Raw genomic sequence first — 23,074 nt, forward strand, 5'->3', positions numbered from 1 at the left:
ATGAATGTGGGTGTTGAGTCTAATCAAACGACATGAGCAGAGTTCAGAGTGTGAACTAGGCAATGTCTTTCACAAATGACATGCATTCACTTAAGAATGCATTTCGATTCCTAGGAGGGCCAGAAATTTTTTCTGTACCAAAAATACATCATTTGGCAGGATGAGTCTATTGTTTGAGTCAGCAGTGCGGGTGTTCCAGCCCCAGGAGCAGATGCCCTCCAACTGTTCAGACTGGGGTATTCAGGGTGAAGAGAGAAGGGGCCACAGCGTGGACAGGTGGCTGCACACAGCCAGTCATAGCACCCCTCCCCCTCTGCCATCCTCCACATTTGGATTCCGGATTACACTCTGTGCCACAATTAATATTTGCAGCAGGAAATGGCAAGTATCAAATTTACCAGTTAGGTTTCTGTTAGCACTTCCAGAGTCAAGGAAAATTGTTTAATAAGGGCATTTGTCTTAGTAAATGAAAGTTCGCCTAAACTTTACACGTGTATATATGACATATTTCCTGAGAGTTGACTCTGAGGCAATTTCATGCCATCATACCGCTCATTAACAGAGGGCCTTAAGTTACAGAGAATCTTAAAGATGGTCACAGTTAGTGTTTTTATTTTTATTTACTTGTTTACTTATTTTTTGAGACGATATCTGGCTCTGTTGCCCAGGCTAGAGTGCAGCGGCGGGATCTGGGCTCATTGCAATCTCCGCCTCCAAAGCTCAAGGGATTCGCAGCCTCCCAAGTAGCTGGGACTACAGGCACGCACCACCATGTCTGGCTGAGGCAGGAGAATTGCTTGAACACGGGAGGCGGAGGTTGCAGTGAGCAGAGATTGCGCCATTGCACTCCAGCCTGGGTGACAGAGGGAGACCCAGAAGAAAGAGAGAGAGAGAGAGGAAAGAAGAAATGAAGGAAGAAAAGAAGGAGGGAGGGAGGAAGGAAGGGAAGGAAGGGAGGGAGGGAGGGAGGGAGGGAGGAAGGAAGGAAGGAAGGAAGGAAGGAAGGAAGGAAGGAAGGAAAGAAAATCAAGCCAAAGTGTAGTGCTAGGCACAAAGTATGCACTCAGTTAAATGACACCTCTTATCCTATTATTATCATCATCATCACTAAGGTCAAGGGTAAAAAGACAAATGGCCTTATCTAAACAAAGCTTTGTGTTTTTATGCTTTGCTATGTTTTCCTAATTAAGTTGGTCTTACTAGAATCTATAACCTGAAGCGATAAGTTCTGGCACAGTAATAAGATTATTATGAAGTTGTAACTCCATTGTCTAAGCTGAGCTCCTCTGTGAGGGGGTGTGGGGCAAGGGGTAAGTCATCTTCAACTCACCCTGCTAATATTTTCTGCAGATAAAATCTGATTATGGCAAGTAAAGTTGCCTTAGATAAGTTGTATCACTTTTTCTCAAAAAAGGGCTATTGAGGGCCAAATAGAGATCTTCCTTTTTCTCTTCGTGAAATTGCCTTTGGTTGGCCTTTTTTTGATCTTTAGAGAGGTTGATGGAGCGATAAGAAAATAAGAATGAGGCCGGGCGCGGTGGCTCACGCCTGTAATCGCAGCACTTTGGGAGGCCAAGGCGTGTGGATCACAAGGTCAGGAGATCGAGACCACGGTGAAACCCCGTCTCTACTAAAAATACAAAAAATTAGCCGGGCGCGGTTGCGGGCGCCTGTAGTCCCAGCTACTCGGGAGGCTGAGGCAGGAGAATGGCGTGAACCTGGGAGGAGGAGCTTGCAGTGAGCCAAGATCGCGCCACTGCACTCCAGCCTGGGCGACAGGGCATGACTCCGTCTCAAAAAAAAAAAAAAAAAAGAAAAATAAGAATGAAGATCAACGTGCAAGGTGTTGTCTCTTGAACTTCACTGCAATGAACTAGCTCAATTTAACCTCCCGTGTATACGTTCCCATATAGGATATTACTTTTACAGTTCATCACTAAGGGAATGTGTCCTTTAAGGAACTGCTGTGTTTTGTATGCCCATCTTTCTGCTAGCAGTAACTTAGGTGATAACTTCCTATGTTCCCCTTTCTGCCTGGTTACAAGGAAGCTCAGAGTAAAATTTACTGCTCTGTCATAACAAGAACATACTTACTTTCTCTGGCTCCTTGTTTTGATACTGGTATTCTCCTTTCAAAATTGTTCATTATTGTAACCTGTCTCAACTCAGCAACAGGGAGTAGTTTTTTTTGTTTTTTGTTTTTTCAGTAAACTTGAACCACCTCTTCTTAGTCTTCTCTCAATTACTAGGTGTGAGTTCAAAGAGGCCTTAGCAGCTATCTATTGCTTGACAAAAGTCACAGGGAAATTTCCACTGATGTCCATTCATTGCCCCATAATTTGTTCCAGCTGATTGTTTCAGATTTTGGAAGCCACTGGATCATGGAGGTTCAGGGACAATGTGGGAACAAGTAATGTGATCATTACTGTAAATCTCCCATAAATCTTGATAAAGGAAATACTCATCATTCCCATTGAATTATCCCCATAAAGGAAGTTGTACTCAGGCTAACATGGGGCCCAAGAAGATAACTTCTCCTGCACTGATTTGAAAAATGGGCACTTCTGGAAGAGATAAAATATGAGTTAAGTCAGTGAATCACAGCTATTGTTCTGGAAATTATATTCAAATCTAGTCAGTCCAAATCCGAGAACTCTATTTGTGATGCAAATCAAAGAAAGAAAAATACTTCTACTTAGCAAACCAATGCAATTTTGCATATCATTCAGATTGGTTACCACTTTAAATCTTTTCTGATAGAGAGATAGAAGGGTAAACCATGCGTGAATTAACCACATCTGACGCTATTCATTTTCCTTCAACTGCAGGTAATTATCCTGCATAATTCTCCTATGCATAAATTAAAACTGCATGAATTAACAATGAGCTTGTTTTCCTACATTCAGTAATTAAGACAAAATTGATCAAGGGATACTTTACATGTGGGCACGGATCAGACAAAAGTCCTCACAAAAGACAAGGAATGATTCCTTTATTCTCTCAGGTTTGTTTTTTCTCCATTTCCCTCCCCTTTTGTGGGGTTGATCAGATCTCTGAGGCGTCAATCGTTTGCAAGAGGAAGGAGAAGGCACGCCACTGACATGGCGTTATTTATCAGGATGCATTGCTTACTTGGAGAAAAAGTGCCCATGTCATTTCCCGATGATAGGGCATCTTTGCAGACACACTGCTTACCCAGCTGGAATAATGAACCTCGCAGATAGAGGATGTGAAAAATCTTCTTGATTATAATAGAAGCCTGAAGAGTCTCATTAACACCTTGATAGCAACTGAGAACCTCAGCCTGCGTGGACAGTCTCTGTTTCAAGTTGCTAAGCCAAAAGATCTGGCAGCCACAACTCAGCTAAGTTATGTGGGAGAACTCGGTCTTTTTGAACATGCTACAAACTGGCAGTTGCTGTGGGAACTGTGGCTCTGAATTTGGAGTCTGTGTATTTACATCCACAGTCGCAGCACAGCCCAGACTCTGATGCCAGACGGCCTAGGTTTAGAACCAAGCTCTGCCTCTTAGTAATTTTTCAGAACCTCCATTCTCTCATCTATAAAATGGAGTAATTACCTCAGGGTGTTATGAGCACCCAGTGAATTAGTACATGTACCTGGCACATTAGCAATGCTGTTTAGTGATATTTAGTGATAACTATTACTTTTATAATAATATAAAACATGTTTATTTAGATTGGGTGTTTCATTGTATGAGAAGCTTGGCTAGGCGTGGTGGCTCCCATCTGTAATCCCAGCACTTGGGGAGGCTGACGCAGCGGAGATGCTTGAGCCCAGGAGTTCGAGACCAGCCTGGCCAACGTGGTGAAACCCCATCTCTACAAAATATACAAAAATTAGTTGGGTGTGGTGGCATTAGCCTGTGGTCCCAGCTACTCAGGAGGCTGAAGGGGGAGGATTGCTTGAGCCCAGGAGATTGAGGCTGCATTGAGCTGTGATCTGGCCACTGCGCTCCAGTCTGGGTGACAGCGTGAGACTCTGTAGCTTTCTGTCAATATGCAATATGAGATATGTGTACACATATCTGTAATTCAGAATTTGCATTTATTTGTTGGGTTTTTTTGTCTTGCTTTTTGTCGTCGTTGCTGTTTTAAGAGAAGGACTTGTCAGAGCTGGACTTGAACTCCTGGGCTCAAATGATCTTCCCACCTCAGCCTCTGGAGTAGCTGGGACTACAGGCACAGACCACCACACCTGCCTTAGACTTCGTATTGTTTTTGAAAATTTCAATGGCTTCAAACTCCTCTTGTGTCCAGGAAGGCCTCGCCTCTGTACCTATACTCAGGATCCTATGATTGACCTAAAGGGAGATGATAGAGGGAAGGTCATTTTTACCATATGTAGAATCTTATGTGCCAGGCTTGGTCAGGCTTATACTCCCCCAGCTGGATTATAAAGGAGTGAAACGAGTCCCCGACACGAAAAAGTATGCATCCTTTCAACAGGGCCTTTTTCAGTACCTTTAGCCTGATTACTGTATATTCACATTTATGAAAACATCTTGAGTTAATGTGGCCCCTTAGTCCCTTCCTGCTTCGGCTATTTTCTTCCATCAGTGAGGGAAAGAGCCATTTTGTGACAACCAAAGAACAAAACCAAAACAAAACAAAAATTACATCTGGAAAACATCCTAATGTGAAGAAATACACATTGAGGATCTGGAAAAAAAAATGACCCTTAAAAAAGAAACACCACGTGCCATTTCTATCCTATTTTAGGCCAAAGACCATTATGACAAAATTCAAAGGGCAAACTTTTTTTGGAATGTCATGGGAGCCTGAAAAGGGAGCCAATTCCTGACCTTTATGTCATTACAGGGGCAGGTTTCCATTTGCAAAACCAAGTGTCCAACTGAGGACATGAGTCATGTTGTAAGAGAAAATGATCATACTTCGAATAGGCCACAGTTTGGTGACTGAAGAGGGACGGCAGGCAGAACAAATCACCTCTCCTCCCTTCAGAGAAACACTGTTTTTTGCTGCCTCCAGGCTGGCCAAGTGGACCTCCCGGGGTGGAGAGCCCCCAGTGAGGAGTCAGAACATCTCAGCGCTAACCAGCTAATCCATTCGTTTGGTTTCCTAATTTGTGAAATTAGAGACATTGATGTTACATCACAGGGTTGTTCTGTGGTTTAAATGAGACCATGGTTGTAAAAGCTGTTGAAAACTGCAAAAATCCACAGAGGTATAAGGCACTATCACTTGGACTAAAGTATCGTGATGACTATCCTCAACTGGACTTTGAACTTAAACTTGAGGAACAGCAGACTTTAGGTATCAAAGAAAAAGGGTTGTGCAGAAGAGAAGTGGTAGAAAAGGGCGGGGCGTGGTGGCTCACGCCTGTAATCCCAGCACTGTGGGAGGCCAAGGCGGGCGGATCACGAGGTCAGGAGATCCAGACCACGGTGAAACCCCGTCTCTACTAAAAATACAAAAAATTAGCCAGGCGCGGTGGCGGGCACCTGTAGTTCCAGCTACTCGGGAGGCTGAGGCAGGAGAATGGCGTGAACCTGGGAGACGGAGCTTGCAGTGAGCCGAGATCGCGCCACTGCACTCCAGCCTGGGCGACACAGCGAGACTCTGTCTCAAAAAAAAAAAAAAAAAAAAAAAAAAAGAAAGAAAAAAAGAAAAAAAAAGAAGTGGTAGAAAAGGAAACAGCAGCAGTCAGCTGGCTGGAGGAAGTAAGGGATCACCAGCTGTGGCAGAATGTACTGCAGGTGTCACAGCATAGTCAATAATCCAATTACTTTTTCTTTTTCTTTTCTTTTTTCGCTTTTTTTTTTTTAGAGATAGAATTTCACTCTTCTTGCCCAGGCTACAGTACAGTAGCATGATCTCGGCTCACTGCAACCTCTGTCTCCTGAGTTCAAGTGATTCTCCTGCCTCAGCCTTCTGAGTAGCTGGAATTACAGGCACCCGCCACCACGCCCGGCTAATTTGTTTGTATTTTTAGTAGAGCTGGAGTTTTACCATGTTGGCCAGGCTGGTCTCGAACTCCTGACCTCAGGCAATCCACTCATCTCAGCATATCAAAGTGCAGGGATTACAGGAGCAAGTCACCGTGACTGGCACTTTTTCTTACTGGCACTCTTTTCTTCTCTTTTTCTGCATCTCCTAAGTGGGCCCCCAATTTGAGGACACTACCTGAAGTATGGTTTGTACTACCTATACTTGCTACATTGAGAAAGATCTGCTTTGAAAAGAAGTTATTTGGATTCCTGTTTGTTCACATGCTAGATTAGCCAGTTTGAAACTAAACTCCTTCGCCATGGTACCAACTCCACTTTCCCAAATCCTCCCCCGACAAACAAACCAAAATGGGCAAGAGTTTGCTTCTAATATACAATTTAAGAATGGATTTCTTAGACCAATATTCTGCAGGCGGAGAAGATGAGCTTTAGATTTGGCTGTTCTGTGACTGCTACTATCATGTTATTTACCTCGCAGGGAAGAAATTTGATAGGAATAACACAAGACTGTGGTCATATTTGACCTTTTTGTGTCTGGCCGTATAAACCGATATAGTTATTTATTGCTGTGTGACAAATCATTCCAAAATGTAGTGGCCTGAAACAACAGCAGTGAGTCAGGAATTGGGAAGGCCTCTGCCAGACAGTTCTGGCTCAGGGTCTCTCCTCAGTCAGATGGTGGCTGGACATGGAACAGCAGGGTTTGGAGGAGCTGGGGGCTGGCCAGGCATCTTCCTCTTTCTCATCTTCTCAGTTCTCTCTATGTGATCATAGAGAGGTAGCTTGGGCTTCCTCCTAGCATGGTAGTCTCAGGATAGTCAGACTGCTTGCATGGCAGCTGCTAACTTCAAGAGTTAGTATTCCAGCCAGTAAGGTAGAAGTTGAATGTTCTTTTATGATCTAGCCTTAGAAATCACATTCTCTATTGATTGAGAATGCCACAGTTTTGAGGGGAGAGAAAATAAACCCCCATCTCTCAATGTATCAGAGTCACTTTATTGAAAGATCATGTGGGGTGGGAGTCATTACTGAGGGCATCTTTGGGAAAATATAATCTGCCAATCTGCCATATGGACGGGCTGTAAGTAGTTAAAGGTTAAATTGCAGAAAGTCAGTATTTATCCCTGATATGGATACTTACATAAAATCTCTCCTTAATCTCCAGATAGCAACTTTTTTGTTTTTTTTTAACTTTTTTTTATTTTTAAATTTTTATGGGTACACAGTAGGTGTGTATATTTAGGGGATACATGAGATATTTTGATAGAGGCACACAATAAATAATAATTACATCAAGGTTAATTGGGGTATCCTCCAGAGAGTAACTTCTAATGTGGTAAAACAGGCAACTATTCTGATGCCTCTCCCCTACCTCCCCTTTGTATCTTAATGACTTAACACTTGTTAAACTTTCTAAAAATCTCAGGCATCCACTTGTGTTCTGCCACATGCTACTGTCCCTCAGAGAAGGATCGTGCCATGGACATACACCTGCAGCTCCCCGAGTTCCTCATGACTTTCACTGGCAGCTGCACCGGATACAGTGATCGGCACTCAGCATCGTCTCAACCCCTTTTTGCTGCCTTCCTTACTGGAGCTGGGAAGCTGAAAACTGCACTGCCCAGAATCCCCTGCAACTAGGATTCCATGTGTGAGTTGGGGTCTCTGTCAAATGCACTTGCACAAGATTGAAGGTAGAAGCGAGGGCAAGGCTTGTGTGTATGAGTTTCAGATGGCTGCTGTAACAAATTGCCACAATTTTACTGGCTTAAAGTGAAAATGACACATATTTACAGTTCTGGAGGACAGAAGTCTAAAATGGGTCTCACTGGACTAAAATCAAGGTGTTGGCAGGTCTGTGTTCCTTTATGGTGGTTCGAGGAGAAAATCTATTTCCCTGCCCTTTCTAGCTTCTAGAGGTCACCTGTATTCCTTCCCTTGTGGCTCCTTCCTCTATCTTCAAAGTTAGCAATGTTCCATCTCCCTGATCTTCCTTCCATAGTCTCATTCCCTCTGACATAGCAGGGGAAAGTTCTCTGTTTTTAAGGACAAATAGAATTAGGTTGGGCCCAACTGGGTAATCTGGGATACTGTCAAGTCCTTGACTTAATCACATCTACGAAGTCCCTTTTGCTATGTAGGGCGACATAGTCACAGGTTCCAGGCATTAGGACATGGACATCTTTGCGGGTTGGATGCACATTATTTTGCCTACCATAGCAGACTTCTGCTTCTTCTATTGTCACTGCTGGCAGACACCTTCATGGAGTATCTGCTTTTTCTGTAGTGGCTTCCTGGCTGGCTTTTTCCTGACCATGCTAGTGGTAGTCTCATTCTGGAGCCAGTAGCTTCTCAAATCAGTGCATAGCTTCTTTTGTTTTTGGAGATGGAGTCTCAATTTGTTGCCCAGGCTGGAGTGCAGTGGTATGATCTCTGCTCACTGCAACCTCTGCCTCCCAGGTTCAAATGATTCTCCTACTTCAGCCTCCCTAGTAGCTGGGATTACAGGCGTATACCACCGTGCCCAGTTAATTTTTGTATTTTTAGTAGAGATGAGGCTTCACCATGTTGGCCAGACTGGTCTCAAACCCCTGACCTCCAATGATCCACCCGCCTCAGCCTCCCCAAGTGCTGGGATTACAGGTGTAAGCCACCGTGCCCAGCCAGTGCACAGCTTCTTGAGTATAGGTTACGCAGTGGCTCCAGTAGCCCTGTTTTACAATGTACTTTTCTTAGGTGTTCCAAAAAGCTCAACCTAGAGTGTGTTTCCTTATCCTTCAACTTAGAGAATGTTTAGTCAGCCTTCCTGGCCCAACCATCCTGTAACCCATTTTATTTTAGATCCTTTCTGCTGAGTAGACTCTAATCTCTGCAACTGAGCCCTGATGAATGTTGGATCACCTGTGGGTGTCCATCACCTCAGCTTCATCTCTCTTTTTTTATAAGCTCCACTTATTTCTCAGGATGAAGCATCACCGAGAAAACTTTAGGTTAGATGAGAACTTGGGAGGATACAGATCAAAATGGCTAAAATGGTGCCAATAACCTTATAAACTAAAAGTATGGCACTGCAATTCAAGGGTTACAGCTGGTAGTTATCTTGGAATCTTCACATAGGATAGGTTAACCTTGAACCTCTGCATATCAGCAGGGCACCTTGTGTGAGTATACATTAATTGGAAGGTAGACTGTCACAGCTAAGGCCAAGGCCAAGTCATTCCAGGACTTCATATGTAGCAAAAAGTAGAGAAATCAAATGTCATACTGGGATTGACCTCTTGGGAGTTGCACTAGCTCCAGGGGCTCCAGGAAACTGTCACTTTGAATTTATTTCTCCTAGTAGGAGGAGGAAAATCATGGGTGCTTTTAGTGTTTCTCTGCCTTGCTTTTGTATTTCTCAGGTACTCTCCCCACTTTTCTGCCCTTGCCTTCCTTCCAAGAGCTCACCTGGAAGCCAAGGTCAGAAGGAGACAAGCTTGAAGAGAATGGAGTCATTGTTTCTTCATTTAAATATCCAAAACAATTTGTTTGAGAAGGAAGAGATCACTTCCAGGGGTAGAGGTAAAGGCCAATAACATTAAACCCAAAAGTTAAGAGGCAAATACAAGAAAGAATTAAAAGACACTGTTGTTTTTCTGTACATAAAGTTGGTTTTCGGTATGGTCGTTGGCCAACCTTGTTCTAGTATCATCATCATTAATAGTAGCCTTGTTTCACAATTGTTCTTATCTGACCTTCCTTGCAAGACATGCCTTTTGACTGTCCCTAACTTTCCTACCTTCAGTCTTGATCTTAAATCTAGTCACAGGCAGTTAGTTAATAGTTGATACCCATCATCAGGTAGGCAGCATGCAAGTCCCAAGGATATAGGAACAAACAAAACAGATCCTCTGTGCCTTCAGGGAGCTCACAGTCTTCCCAGTCTTTTTGTCTGGTAACTATTCCCTTTTCCTTTCAGTTTACCTGTAATCTTAGAATAGGCACATGAATGAAATCTTCATTGACTACTCCAACCACAGCCTTCTTCCTCTGACCTCTCATAGTCCTTTTCTCTAGGGTGACTATGTGATTGCAACACTTCTGAGTGAAAGGTGGTGCTATTAATAATTATGCTGCAACAACAGGTGTCTATGGGGCACACCAGGACATCCAGTCACCCACAGCACACTATCCAACTCAACTGTGCTCCTCCTACTTCTCCACCAGACTGTGCTCCCTAGAAGGTATAATCAATATCTTACACTTTTTCTTTTTCTTGAGGGCTTCACTCTGTCACCTAGGCTGCAGTACAGTGGCATTATCTCTGCTCACTGCAGCCTCGACCTTCCAGGCTCAAGTGATCCTCCTACCTCAGCTTCCAGAGTAGCTGAGACTACAAGCATGCACCACCATGTCTGGCTAATTTTCCCTTCCCTCCCCTCCACTCCCCTCCCCTCCTCTTCTCTCCCCTCCCCTCCCCTCCTCTTCTCTCCCCTCCCCTTCCCTTCCCTTCCCTTTCTGAGATGGGGTTTCACCATGTTACTCAGGCTGGTCTCAAACTCCTGGATTCAAGTGATCTTCCCACCTTAGCCTCCTAAAATGCTAGGATTACAAGTGTGCACCACCGCACCCGGCCAATATATTATACTTTTATGTTGAATGAGATGTCTAACTTTGTCCAGACCTTAGAATAATAATTGCCCAGTAAGCACATGCTTAAATTGAAACAAAAGTGGGATTCTCCTAAATTATATAACATTACAGACTTGAACTTAAAATCCACCTCAGAATTAAAAATGATTGCAAATCAGTTTTAGAATGCTAAATGGTGTAAAAAATACTTCCTTTGAGACTCCCCTCTCCTTGGTCTGGTAGAGAACTCATTTTGATCTAATGGAACACAACATAGAAATATTGCACCTCATTTGCTTTCACTGTTGAAAAAAAATCTAATTTCCTTTTTAATTAATGTAATGAACTTGTGAAAACATTCATCCCCTCCACACAGCACTCATCAGTTCATGTAAACAGTGCACAATAAAATAAATTGGAGCAGCTTCTTTTCTTCATAGTGTTCCGGGTTTCCTTTGAGGGAATTAAATCCAGCACAGGGCCATGTGTAAATGATCTTTTTTCTAGATAGCCTGCTGCACTCAGGAAAACATTGATTATTTTTAGGGAATGTTTCCAACCTAAGTGAGATGAGTTTACTGTGACCAAAAAGCAAAACAAAACAAGACAAAAACCTGGACCGTGAACCTACAGAAGAAGTCGGTGGCTGCAGAGAGGAGACACAGAAGAGGGAAGAGGACATGTGAGGGTTTCATGCTTAATTCTCTAGAGATACATGATGCATTGAGTGATTTTGTTCAATGGAATCAACTTGAAGGCTTCCATATGCATAACAGTGAGGTTCTCGTTTTCAGGGGGAAAATGTCGTTTCAAGAAACTGCCTATAAGTAAATGAAATGAAGAAACGAAGCTAAAAGAAGGGCTCCTTCCAGGTGAAAAGGCATATACTCATGATCATTCTCCTTTTCTGAACAGATCTTTCTAATAATCACATTGCAGGGTGTTTACTTGACAACTGCTTTATGACACCATTCTACACCTAGGTTTGCCTTTGGGGAGCCAATTATGAGCGACTGGGCTATCTGTACCTCCTCTCCCCACCCCCACCCCAATTCCCTTGCTCCATTGTCTGTTTTCAGCTGGTATTCTTTTCTGGTTGAATGGCCACAAACACAAGCTGTCTATCTCTCCCAGCTCATGGAGCTCAGCTTGGCAGATGAAAATAACCCTGTTTAAGGAGCTGTTCACAAGCACGAGGCCCTGCTCACAGGACCACCAGTGCAGGAAGCCCAAGTAGAAAGTCAAATCTGCCATTGCCCTGAGGAGCACCCATTGTGTAAATAAAATGGACTTTCACTTCTATCACCACTTCCTCCCAAGAAAAGCAAGGAACTGTTTTTAGACTTCTGACTTCTTTTCAGAATGAAAACAGATAATCTATTGAATGCAATAAATGATTAAATAAAACTCTGGTTTGCAAACCCTTCAACCCAAGGGACTGTTGTATGTACAATTCAGCTATTTAATATAAAATCTGAAATCTGTGCTATTCACCCTGCACAGTTGCCTTTGTCTATATTTTAGTCTCTTGACAGAGGGGTGAACCAATAATCTGTGAATTAACACAAAATGTAACAGAGAAGTGTCTTGGTAATACTTAGAAGTGGGCATGTGGTTGATATAACAGTTGGGCTGTGGGGTTTTATCATAATAGGGATGTTTCCACTTTAGTGACCTCAGATTTAGAGAAGGACACTTGGCAGTCATTAGCAGGGCCCCAGGTCAATGGGTATCAATACTAAAGAGCAGAATTTTTATGCGAGTTTAGCTAACAAGACCCACAGATATAAATACCTCCCTCCACCCACCCCCAGCCTCCTTGGCTTCTCCAGGTCAACCTTGGGTGGGTCCCTTGTCTGCTGGAAATAACTTCACTTTGCAGTTAACAAAAGGAAGGAGAGCCATTTCTGGAATTGTGTTTGGGTAATCAGAATTCTATGCAAGTCCCTAGTGCATGCTTTTGGTTTTCCTTCTCTCTAGCTTGGTATTTCTTTATATTTATACTAAGGATAAAATATTCAAAGAGAAATCTCACCTTAGAGTGTCAGAGGAAGAGGGAAGCGACAGCAACTGGGGGGTCCTTTGGAAAAGCAACATGTGCAGTATGTTTTTACTAAACAGATTCTCCAATGTTCAAGTTTTCAAATGTTTGGATGCAGTAAATTTTTGGACAGGCAGATGCATTACCTTCCTGGGGAAAAGACACAATTTGACACTATTGTAACTGAAGGGGAAGCTGAGCACAGAAAGCTAATCCTGAGTGCTGGGAGATGGAGGCTTCAGATAGGGGAGTTCCTCAAGCCGCTGTTTCCCTAAGTTGGCACATCCCTGCAGTTTGTTCCTACAGAAGGATAACTACTGATGCTTCCTAATTAACCACTGGAGAATAGCCTTGATGGTGCTGGTTCTCGGAGAGTTCATGGCTGACAACCCCTGCTGTGATAGCAGCTAAAATACAATTTGATGAAGGTAGATGGTGTGAGTGGGCAAGCTCAGAGGCTGGTCCAAAATGGCTGGAGGAGCAAGGGGAAGAGGGGAATTGAATGAGTGGGAATACCCGGGTAGGGGAGGGAAGGAGGTGGGTACACTCTTAGAGCAAGACAGACCCGATAGAAAACAAAAGGGAAGAAATGATTGTGTGTCAGGTAACAATCGGGCAGACGCTCACACAGGATGCCCCCAGTCCCGTAGAGATGGCCAAATACAATTTCTTCAGAATGGGGGCAGTGATTAGTCACAATCCTAGATCTTCTACCAAGTGTGTGGACATAAGAGGGTAAGAAGTGGGGAGCAGGGAGGAAACAGCTCCAACATTTATTTTAAGACAGTCACAACTGTTTTCCCAGATCAAAAGCTTGAACATTTTTCCTCAGTCACTCAAGCAACATGTAGGTATCTCCAAGACAAGGACCTGGGAGCCTACCAATGTCACTCTGCGCCACCCCCATCCCAGCAGAATTAGCCCGATTCTCCTGCTTTTCCACTTGCTCTCCAGGGAGCTGTCACTTCTCACAGCACCTCTGCCACCTTAGCAGCTGATGACTTCTGCTTACCTAATTTCAAAATGCACCTACTCCCTTCGAACGTGAGGGGTCTCTATCTGCTGCCCACTGCCCTGTGAGAGGGAGCTAGAAGGTCATCGTCTCCGGCAAGAGAGCTGCACATGCTCCGCTTGGCCAGCCCCCTCCCACGCCACGGATACCTGCTAGGGTGCTCCTGTCCTCAGGTGCATCCCCTCCCCCCATCTTTCCAGACACAGGTCGGCATCGAAGCAACACATTTTTTCCTTTCTTGCCCCTCTTCCCAATTCTCATCCTCCCATTCCACCTGGCCAATTTGGAATTCACACACGGTGAGGAAGGAGCTGGTTCATAGTCCAGCTCAATCGGGCAGCCCGGGGGCAAGTGAAGACCCTTGAGACTGCCATCAGCCCTGAGCCGGATTCCCCATAGGCTCTGCGAATGCCGAAGTCGTTCCGTGCCAGGGGGCCACCCAGGACTCCCATCTGGGGGCGCTCGCACACATACCCCTCCCTGACTCCCAGGGCGGCGCTTCCTCGCCCCAGAAATGTCCCAACGCCGGACAATGCTGTGGGCCCCTCTAACCTTGGCCCGTTCCTCCACTCTCCAGGGCATCCTTCAGTTCTGCTTGCAAAAAGTGCGCGTGCCCCTTTCGCTTAGCAACTTCCCGACTGTACCCTGCGGGCTTCAGATGCCCGAACCCACCAGGGTGGTGGAAGCCGAGGACGCTCCAGTTTCAACAGCTGCTTAGCATGCAACGCTCATTCAAGTCGAGGACACCCCTCCCCACACAGACTTCACCGGGTTGTAAGCAAAATCAGAAGCTAAAAAGGAGAAATGAAAAGGTGAACCTACCTAACGACGACGGCTCCTTGTCATGTCAGGGGCACACTCAGGGTTCTCTGGCATGGCATATAAAAGCCTCCGCACCAATGCAACGCCCGGAGCTGCCCGCACCTCCGGCTTTGCAGACAGCCTGAGCTCGCTCACTTGGGTGAAGGGGACCCCGGGAGGCAGTCGGGTGGACGCGAGCTGTCCGCAGCGCCGGCTGCCCTGCCGCGTCCGCTCGCAGCAGCTGCGGCGCGCGGGCTGAAGTTGCGGGGTTGGCGGGCGAGAGGGTGGCGGAGCGCGGAACCAGAGCGGCGGAGCGGGCTGAGGGGCGGGAGCCGTGAGGAGGAGGAGGCGCGGCGCGGGGGCCGGCGGCGTCACTTGTGCTGGGAGGGGAGAGCGGGTGGAGACAGCTGCTTGACAGCTACTTCAGCCCAACTCCAGGAGGCTGCGCTTCGGTGCCTGCTTCCAGCTGATCGCCGGCACGCCAGGCTTCTTTGCAAGAGCTGGCGCGGCAGCTTTGGAGTGATCCGTGGAATTGCGCCGGGGAGCGAGCCCGGTGGATCAAGCGCGCTGGAGGGAGACGGCAGAGTAAAGGAGCCGACGCAAGGAAAGGCCCTTTCCGCTAACGTTTTGGGATCTTTTTATACAGGCTGGACTGTGCACTGAAAAAAATGAGGCGGTAGTGTGTGGGGTGGGGGCGGTGTGGGGGTGAGGTTGGTTGCCCACGGCAAGCGTTGTGCTGGAAAGCCCCGCTGGGGAGGGCTGCTTCGTAGGGCATTCTCTCTACCGGGGCTGCTTTGGACACAGCTCTCATAAAGATGGCAGAAGCAGAATTGTTTTTTATTTTGTTCTGGTGGATTTGAATTATAAAGGTTTCCTTTGGGAAAAGCATGGGTCTGCCTGATAGACAGCCATTCCCAAAAAAGGGCCTTTTGGAGTGGAAACTGTATGGAACTGGGAGTCGACAACGGCCCAGGGACAAGGTCCTGACTCAGTCTCCATCCTTACACAGGGATTCCCTGCTGTGCCTCAGTTTCCTCATCTGTTAAGTGATCATAATGAATAAATTGTGTATTTAGAATATGTTAACTAGAAAATACCACAAGACACACCCACTCCCTCCCACACCACTTGAGATTCAGTCACCTTGTGAAAGGATCAGTAAGAATCAGTGAGCTGAGACGTTAACTGAAAGGGAACATACTAGCAGACGTGTCAACATGGGAAACACTCACAACCAGTCATAGTCTGGGCACTGCATCCTTGGGCTGAAATACCAAGCAGCCAGAACCATCGCCTGATAAACTGTGTCATAATCCACCTAGGAATACAACAGAAAGGGCAAAGTCGACTTGATGCCCAGCAAGAATGCCCAAGAGCATGCCTTGGTCACCATGTCTCTGCCTTAGACCATGAAGAGTGGCCTGAGCAGTTCCTTGACAGCCTGAGCCCTCATTACAGCTTCTACCCTTCTTCCAACCTACAAAATAGTTTCTGACAGCACTTAGTCTCCTCATGTAGGCATTCCTTTGGAGGAGAAAATGTGTTGACCACATGGCATGTATATGTCAGGCAGCCTAGTGAGTTATTTTTCATATGTTTTTAATATTGGGATTCTGGTCAACACATGAGTCTCTGGTGAGTTTCGTTGACTTGAGTCTGTCCTTACACTGCTGAACACTACAGTTTATCAGCTATCATATTATAGGCTCCAGAGCAGATATTTTACAAGCATTGTATCCTTTATTCCTGATTATAATCCTCCGGTGGGTGTTATCGTGCCCATTTTATAGATGGGGAAACCAAGATTCAAGAGACTTCACATGACTTGTCCAAGATGACACAGGTTAACCAACTTTAAATACACATTCGAAACCTGGGTTTGGACACCCACAAACATAGGCTATGGTGATACTAACCTGTCCCAGATCCTCACCCTTCAGAGGACACAACTAAGCCGTGTCTGGACTCCTGAGCTGCAGAAACTGTGAGATCATAGACATGTGTTGCTTTAAACGACTGTGAGAAGGGGTTATGCAGCAAGAGATAATGAAAATATCTACACCACAGAAACAATCATCTTTAAAAATATGCACTGTATTGTGGTCACTGTGGTGCTTGAAACCCTGCATTGGTTCCCAATTTGGAGTACAGAGCAAAAGCCAAATTCCACACCAATGCTTACAAAGCCCCTGCCAGTCCCTCCAGCCTCACTCATGCCTCTCTCTTCTCTCTCCTCTCAGTTCCTTATACACTCCAGGCCACTTCTCAGAGAGGCCTTCCCTGACCACATCTTTAAGTTTATCCTTCCCCCACCAGTTATTCTCTTTCTTAATGCTCTGTGTTTTTTTATAGCACCAACTGTAAATTGTAAAAACTTTATTTGCCTCTTTGTTTATTTCTTGTCTTACTAGAGTGTGAGCTCATAGGGCAGGGACCAACTCTGTCTGATATACGGTGTCCCCAGTACACAGCAGGAGCTCCATAGCTACATACTGAATGAAAGATGGATCACCCAGTCATTCTGAAGTACCCCTTCACTCTTACATTGATCCTTTTATTTCCCTTGCTAACCTCACCCTGAAACTTATCTGCAACCACATAGCTTTTGCCCATTTCCAAATAGCCCACATCTATTCATTAAGATCCAGTTTAAATACCTTAATCTACATCCATTTTTCCAAGATCCCTTGCCTCCCTCCCCGCCTTTTTTTGCCCTTTCATTTCAGAGCTTTTATAGCACCTTAGTTTACTCTCCAGACGCCTAGCACCTTCCACTTTGTATCATGCCTATTTGTGTAGAGGTGGATGGTTCCAAACATTTCTCTATTTACTGAAGTCTGGAGAAAGAGACATGGAAAGAAGTACAAATATGCAGTAGAAGTTTGGGGAGAACTGAGTAAAGCACTACTGCAGATAAGGACAATACTAATGGTCTCATAGGACGAATCTGGAGGGAGAAGGGCCTGACACCCACCCTGGAGAGACGCCAACTGGATTTCCCCACCTTCCCACTCCCATCACCTTCCTGACTCAGGAATGGCGCTGTTGTAAGTGACATATATAACATTTTATGAGAAGGAGGGGGAAAAGGATGAAAGAGAGAAGAGGCAGATGATGTTAGGTACTTTACAGACATTATCCCACTGAAGCCTGTCATCTCTTTCCCATAGCTGCCTCCACTTGAAAGATAAGAACACTGATACTCTTGAGAAGATGAACAAGTAAGTTTCTGATGATCACAAAGATGAAGCTAGTGTTGAAAGTCAGATGTGATTCCAAATCAAGTGCTCTTTTTACTATAGCACATTCCACTCCCACCCCCAACTTCCCCTATTGGGCTGAGGGGTATCTTGCTGAGGTCTGGGCATGACTGTGGGCATGACGTGTGTGTGTGTGTGTGTGTGTGTGTGTGTGTGTGTGTGTGTGTACATACAGAGCAGAGATCAGAAAGAAGCATGGAGTGGCTCCCGAAGCTGCTGCCTTTAGAGATTCCATGAGGTTGCCCCACTCAGCACTGTGGATTTAGGACTGAAGCTCTGAACAGGAATGAAGAGGGCACAGTAAGCTGCGTCTCCCCTTGAGCAAGCTTCCTTAGGAAGGGAGCAGAACGTGTGGAGTATGGAAGATGAAGGGCCAACGCAGGCCTGACTGACTGCATTAGACTGGAAGCTCTGGGAATTGGGATCTGTCCTGGGTGACTTTGTAGACCCCACAGTTCCTCCCAGAGTACCTCCAGAGAGCAGGAACATATGTGACTGAGGGACCAGGCAGCACAGATCTAAACAACCACGACACACTGTGTATTAGATTGCCTGGTCCAAATCCCAGAGATTAAGGTCATATAACCAAATACAAAGCCCACACCAGGTCTCCTAGAGCTTAGTCTAGAGGTCTTCACACCGCTTCTCCAATCACTGCTCCTGCTGTGGTCACCAGAGTCTTCGTTCTTGGGTAGTTAATTTCTGCTTGTGCCCATTCTCTCTCTTACAATGCTGTTCACCCCTTAGGCAGGATTCTTTATCCCCAAAACTTCACTGAGCAGAGCACTCAGATATCTTGGCTGGGTCCCTTTAACCTCATCCAGGGAAACAGTGAAGCCTAGAGCTTGACAGGCATTATGGGTGGGGATAGAATGGGAACCTCCCCACTCCCACCCACAAGACACTTGCATTGCTCTTTCAGGTCAATGAAAAGGAATGGTTCCTTCCAAAGAAGAAATCGTTTAATACAAGTCAGGGTATTTTCCCCCCTCATATATAAATTTTAATTGAAAACACCCGTAATGGCTGGGCATGGTGGCTCACGCCTGTAATCCCAGCACTTTGGGAGGCCGAGGTGGGTGGATCACTTGAGGCCAGGAGTTCGAGACCAGCCTGGCCAAAATGGCGAAACCCTGTCTTTATTAAAAATGCAAAAAATTAGCCGGGTGTGGTGGCAGGTGCCTGTAATCCCAGCTACTCAGGAGGCTGAGGTGGGAGGATCACTTGAACCCAAGAGGCAGAGGTTGCAGTCAGCCAAGATCGCATCACTGCACCTCCAGCCTGAGTGACAGAGCAAGACTTCGTGTCAAAACAAACAAACAAACAAACACCCCTAAGTACTAATAATAGCTATTATTTCAAGAAATAATCGAGTGCCACCCAGGTGCCAGGCACTCTGTTAAGGGCCGGAGACAGAGGTAAGCCCAGTAGTCGTGAAACCTGCCTTGTAGAGTCTGGCGATGAGGACAGTTGTAAATAAGTGGGATGGTGTATTACGAAGGAGGCAGCACTATGGGTGCTATGGGAACTGTGATTATTTTTTATACATAAAACAAGGTGTTTGAACTTCAGCAGCACTGAAAATGGCCTCTTTTAATAACTGAACTGTATCCCATTCTCCTCTCATGAGCACATTTTAAGCCAGTGTGTGGTTGAAGAACAGACTCAATCAAAAAAGCCTTATTGTTCTTACTGTCATCAATCAGTCCTAGTAAATACACAATTCATCAGAAGAAAGCAGAACAGCAGCCAAAATGCAACCAATTTAATTGGTTAGAGCTTCACATATGTAATAAAGGACTTAGGCCATGCCTGAAGAACCACTGCTGTTATGAAGTGAAGTCGGTGCTCTAGGTCTAATCAGAAGGTCACTTAGAGATTTGGTTGTACCTAGCAACCCTTATCTATCTATCTATCTATCTATCTATCTATCTATCTATCTGTCTGTCTGTCTGTCTGTCTACCACATATTTTTTTTCTGCATTCCCGGCAGAAATAAAAAACCATATTTCTGTATCTACCTGTGTCTATTATTCTGGTGAATTTTGGCTTCTACTCTTGGACTAGCTGACTAATCCTAGAGAGAAGTAAGCAGACACAACTGAAGTCTAATTTCTCTTTATAACTGTGATACTTCATATCCATATGAACAGCAGATCTAACAGCTTTGAAAGTCTTTTCTCTACTCCTATGACCTTTCTCTATAGGCACTTGGCCACCCAGATCTAAGGCCAAAATATGGCTTGGAATGCTGCCAGTTCTAAGATTTTTGCACTTCTTTCTAATAGTATAATCTTTTGATCCCCACATTGCTCACGTCTACTGAATTCTTCAGTTGACTCTGTGACCAGTCTTTCTCCCTCTCTCTGTACTTTTTTTTTTGAGACGGAGTCTTGCTCTATCACCCAGGCTGGAGTGCAATGGCGCAATCTCAGCTCACTGCAACCTCCACCTCCTGTGTTCAAGTGATTCTCCTGCCTCACCCTCCTCAGTGAGTAGCTGGGATTACAGGCGCCTGCCACCACTCCCAGCTAATTTTTGTATTTTTAGTAGAGATGGGGTTTCACCAGGTTGGCCAGGCTGGTCTCAAACTCCTGACCTCGTGATTCACCTGCCTCGGCCTCCCAAAGTGCTAGGATTACAGGTGTGAGCCACCGTGCCCAGCCACTGTCTCTCTGTATTTTTGATTTTCCAGCTTATGAAGTGCATAAGAATCACCCTGGGAAGGAATTTAACATGCAGATTTTTAGGTCTCCTTCCTTTCCCCATGTCGTTTTAACAAGCACACTGATGGTTTTGGCACAGTCATCTCAGAATGCACTTTAGGAAACACTGGTCTGAACCAAGTCCAAATAGGCACCCAGCCCCCTTGGCGCTGCAGTGTGGTTCCAAAAGCCTTCCCAGCTGCATCCCCACCACTCTGCCATGCAGGCTCTCAGCTCTGGCTCTTCTCACCCTGCATCCAGGGAACAGCCTGGAAAAAGTCCTGGACTCAGAGTCGATGCCTGGGTTCTATTTTAGTGTTGCCAATAGAGAACTCAGGGGCCTTCATGGACCTATGTCCTCATCTATCAAATGAAGGGTTTGGACAACCTGATCACCAAGCTTTCTTTGGCTCTAACATTTGACAATTCCTGATTTCACCTTTTTCCTCAGGCCATTCCTACTGCCTGGAAATTCTCTGCTGAGCCCTTGCCTCTCACTTTTTCTCCTACCTTTAATGTTTGGCTGTAAAAATCCTGCCTGGCCTATGAAGCCCTGTTCAAACGTTACCTCCTTCATGACACTTTCCTTGGCCTTCTGTGCTCTACCTGAGTCCTCTTGTAAGTCATCTGTCCCGAGTGCAGACTCAATCACACATCTTCCTTTTGTTGTAGCTATTTAATACACTTCTCCTCTTTGGTTTATAAGCTCTGCGATGTCAGGAACTATGTTTTGTGCTGCATACAGGATAGTAACCTCTATATTAATGAGTGTAGAGGATAGCCAATAAATATTGACTAAATGAGGAATGAGAGCATACACTGTCCCTGCTGGTTTCTGCCACCTTTTCCCCTGGAAAAAGAACATAACAAGCCTGCATTTATTGGCGTCTGAACTGTACCTACAGAAGCATATTTCACCCTGACAAGTGACAGCTGGGTCTTGCTCACTGCTTTCTTAACTGCTGAGAGAAAGACCCTGTTATCCTTTGCCCGTGTCTGGCACCCATGATAAGGTTCTCAAGGGAGTGGACATCTCAGGCTGTTTCCTTGCTATTGTCACAAGTATCTGCTTGCACAATGAGAAACTCGTTTAGCCAACACCCTTAGCATTTTAGTATGTCCCAAGAATGAATGTCCCGGAGGTTCAGAAATCAGTCTCCTGTACTTGGGTAAATTATCCTGACCCTAAACCTCCTCTCCACCCCCACTTCTAGCTTCCACACCAAGTGACCTGTAAGGCTGCATGGGTAGACAACAATCAGTGAAATGTTCAAAGTTGATGGGAAATAAAATATTCTCTAAATATAGCAGCCTCCTTCTCTCCAGAAACTTGAGATTGGATTTCTCATATATTATTATTATATTACATATAGAGATCATTTTCTGGAATCATATAATCTAGGCCAGCAGTACTCCCGACCCTTTCCTTGGTTTCAAGACACATTGATACAATACTATAATCTAGAATAGCCTTTTTGAATTTTTGGTCCCAAGACCATTTTATGCTTTTAAAAAATATTGAGGACTTTAGGGACCCCTTGAATGGGTTCTGGGAAACCTCATGAGTCTTTAGATCACATTTTGAGAATCAGTGATCTAGACTGACAAAAATGTTGGCAAAATGTTAACTTTACAAATTGGTATAGTTCTAAACACCATAGGCTGAAAGTAAATGGCATACATTTAATCAATATGTATTATTGCACAAAGATATTAAAATAAGTATAACATGATTCAAAGCAGTTGTAGAAGTGATTGGAGAGTATCAATATCTATGTGTAAGCACAATGCTAAATACTTGATATGCAGTAGGCTTTTTTTTTTTCTTTTTTTCTTGAGACAGAGTCTTGCTTTGTCACCCAGGCTGGAGTGCAATGGCGCGATGTTGCCTCACTGCACCCTCCGCCTCCTGGGTTCAAGCGATTCTCCTGCCTCAGCCTCCCGAGTAGCTGGGATTACAGGTGCGTGCCACCAGGCCTGGCTAATGTTTTGTATTTTTAGTAGAGACGAGGTTCCACCATGTTGGCCAGGCTGGTCTTGAACCCCTGACCTCGTGATGCGCCCGCTTTAGCTTCCCAAAGTGCTGGGATTACAGGCGTGAGCCACCGCGCCCAGCTGTAGTAGGCTTTTTAAAAGGTTCTAAGTTGACTTTCACTTCACAATATCTTTCCTTTTTCTCTCATGATCAGGGGAAACATTAAAAGAAGAGATGTATCTGTAAAGGTCCTCCAAGGTGATTTATTCATTCCGTGTCCCTGGGCCTGATGCAGTCCCTGGTTTGCAGGTTATCCCATGTTGACCCTTTCTGTCCATCTCCATCTTCTCTCTCCTGGTGGGTTCACCTGTAGGGACCACATCAGTGGCCGCCCTGTGATATCCAGGTGGGTCTGGCCAACGGGGATCCCCAACAGGAGATGAAAGTAAGGTGAGAATATGCATTCCCTGGCTCCTCCCTATGAGGTCACCTTGGACCCCACTATCCCCAGCATCCCCATCTCCCTTGTAACTCGTCTCATTGTAAATAAGCTTCCTTGAATTATTCTAACTTGAGGGAGCCGTCAGCTTCCTGACATTGGCTTGATTGATAGTCATTAATCATTACCTATTATTGAAAATTTTGAAGTATCTGCTTTTATCCAGTCATTCATATTT

General features: G+C 45.1%; 1 protein-coding gene across 6 annotated transcripts in view; it reads right to left on the reverse strand.

The window, feature by feature from the left end:
* RIPOR2 (RHO family interacting cell polarization regulator 2) overlaps nucleotides 1–23,074 on the reverse strand; it is a 240,828-nt gene that overhangs the window by 85,313 nt on the left and 132,441 nt on the right. For 2 of the 6 annotated variants that reach the window (XM_025382891.1, XM_025382890.1), the window contains exon 1: nucleotides 14,479–14,836. The exons of 3 other annotated variants lie outside the window; for them this stretch is intronic. The gene's annotated coding sequence lies outside the window, so the exon portion shown is untranslated. Of the gene's footprint in view, nucleotides 1–14,208; nucleotides 14,399–14,478; nucleotides 14,837–23,074 lie in introns of those variants that run through there. One more of the 6 variants, XM_025382892.1, reaches the window with a different exon arrangement.

The sequence above is a fragment of the Theropithecus gelada genome, chromosome 4, assembly GCF_003255815.1.
Source record: "Theropithecus gelada isolate Dixy chromosome 4, Tgel_1.0, whole genome shotgun sequence".
NCBI lineage: Eukaryota > Metazoa > Chordata > Mammalia > Primates > Cercopithecidae > Theropithecus > Theropithecus gelada.